Source organism: Phodopus roborovskii, unplaced genomic scaffold (genome assembly GCF_943737965.1).
Source record: "Phodopus roborovskii unplaced genomic scaffold, PHOROB, whole genome shotgun sequence".
Lineage (NCBI taxonomy): Eukaryota > Metazoa > Chordata > Mammalia > Rodentia > Cricetidae > Phodopus > Phodopus roborovskii.
In genome coordinates this window covers 9699966-9702493 of record NW_026126514.1, presented here as the reverse complement: position 1 = coordinate 9702493, position 2528 = coordinate 9699966, and the positions used below count along the sequence as shown (strand labels likewise).

At 39.5% G+C, this 2528-nt stretch overlaps 1 pseudogene; it reads left to right on the top strand.

Moving 5' to 3' along the window:
• The first annotated feature begins 282 nt into the window (after window positions 1–282).
• On the top strand, window positions 283–763 carry LOC127230767 (60S ribosomal protein L18a-like; annotated as a pseudogene).
• The last annotated feature ends 1765 nt before the right edge of the window (window positions 764–2528 follow it).

The following is a 2528-nucleotide window of genomic DNA, read 5'->3' as shown; positions in this document are numbered from 1 at the left end:
CTACTACAATATTTTGAAAATAATTGCATGTTATTCAACATACATCTTCATTCTTTTTATCATCCATATCTCCTAACATGTATTACAATTTTTGTAAGATTTTTTGGGGGGTAAATTTCCATAATAAACATAAAACTTTCATGGTAATTTTTATACATATTCTGTGAAAACATTGTATGTAGTATTTAAGGTCTGTTCCTAGTAGTAGAAATTCAAATAATACACAGTTAAGAACTTAGAATATGGCTTTTGTGACTGCCAGTGAAGGGAGGACATACTGCCATGAAGTCCTCGGGCAAGCTTTGAAAGTACATGGTGGTGGGGCGCTGTTTGTCCACCCCGAAGTGCCACACACCACTAGTATACGAAATGTGCATCTTCACACCAAACCATGTGATGGCTAAGTCCCACTTCTGATATTTCATGTCGTAGTTGAAGAAGATGAAGAAGTCATCTGGGGAGATAGTATTTTGTGGACAGGTGTTTGAGAAATCACTACTATGTGTGAAGAACTTCAGCATCTGTCTGCGCTAAGACTCCCGCAGTGGCACACACAACTTGCACCGAGAGTACCGGGACCTGATCAGGGCTGGCACTGTCTCATAGTGCTACTGAGACATGGGTGCTTGACACCGTGTCTGTGCACACTCAATCCAGATCATGAAAGTGGAAGAGATTGTAGCAGGCAAGTGCCGACAGCCAGGCTGTCAAGCAGTTCCATGACTCTCAGAGCAAGTTCCTCTTGCCCCACAGTGTGTTGTAGCGCCAGCTCAAGTCACACTTCACACCATACCCAGAGACCCAATGAATAAAACATGAGAGTCCTGCCTTGAAAATAAAAGAGAGAGAATATGGGGCTGATATAGGCAATGCATGAAGGAAAAGCATATATTGAATGTATAAGGACAGGTACACTTCAGAACAGATGTCCATTAGTGGTTTCATGGTCTCAAGGAATAGTGGCACTTGGAAAATAAACTGTGCTAATTTATGAATTGGTTCTGAGTGTTTCCAGTAAGCATAAATGAAAGACTTCCCTATTAATCCACCAAACTGAGTCTTCCCCTAATGATCTTATCCTATCTTCCAACCTTCCAGCCTCCTGATCAATAAACTAAGATAATTATCTCAGCCACATAATCTATTAATAGCCAGGCCATTTCTCCCTCCATTAAATGTGAGTGAATGAGGACATTAGTCACCGGTCTTCCATCAAGGGAATCTCTTTTCATCACTGTCTTTTAGGGTCAACTATATGCATAGCTATACTGCATGTGATCTTGATTTTGGCAGGAAAGACATGTCAAAGGTTTCTGCTGATGTCAGGGAGCCTCCATCTAAATAGCTCTTGAGATGGAACATGGCATAAATGGAGCAGCATCAATCCAAAAGCAGGTGCTCTGTCTCACTCAAAGGCCCTCCATACAATGTCTAATGGACCTGTCTAATCCAACTGGATTGTCAGAGCAAAGTGAATGCACAACCAGGGGCCTTAATTACTAAACAGTTATTTCTCACCAGTTATTTCTTACACTCCTGAAGACTGGAAATCTATTAGGTGCCATTGTGGTCAGGGTTTTAGAGAAGGTTCTTTTTCTGATTTAAAGATGGCCAATTATGTCCCCACAGTAGAGGAGAACAGAAACTAAGCTGGCTCTCTCACTTTTATTTTTGCTATTGCTTTTTTTCCCTAACAAAAGCCCTAATTTTATTAATGCAGCTTCTATTCTCATGAACAAACCACCTTTCAGAAGTTCTAGTCCTAACAATATATTTGGTTCTAGGGATTCTTCATAGACACATTTATTCCTGCACAAGTCAGCTTTATGTTAGTGTAACAAAATGTTTGAGATGGTAAACATACAAAGATGAAAGATGTATTTTGCCTCTCACAGTTCTGTGAGATGGATACAGTTGTATCCATCATTTTAGATTTCTAGGGAAAGAACTACATGGCTATATGAGGAGGATAGATTGTAGCAAGCATCCAAATTCACAGACAGGCTGGTAAAGAGTAAGACAAAGAACTTCACTAGAACATCAAAAGAACCTTCAGCAGAACAGTGTACTTCAGGAGTGGAGATTGGTTGACACCTATGCAGACTGTATCATGATGATCAGGCGCAAGTGAAGTAGCTGGTAAAACATGACATGAAAATGTGTCCTAACTCTTCCATCTGGCTGGGTCATCAAATAGACAGATTTTAGTATCCATTTGTAGTAAAGTGAAGTTACATGTGAGAAAAAGAAATAGAACCCAAAATTTTAAATTACAGCATAGATCATTCAATTCACTCTCTAATAAAGAGTCTCCCTATACTCAATGAGATCTGGATTGCTAATAGCTGCTGTCTTGAGCTATGAAATTAGGAGTCTATATGAATAATCTGTAGGAAAAGCAGAATTTAATTCCTAGTGCAGAAAGAGTTTTGCAAAGAATTTTCTTCATCATAAAACTTCTAAGAGCAGAGCCCCATGAATAAAGTAGATGCATGCCTGTGACAACAACTTTGGAGGCATCAACTCAT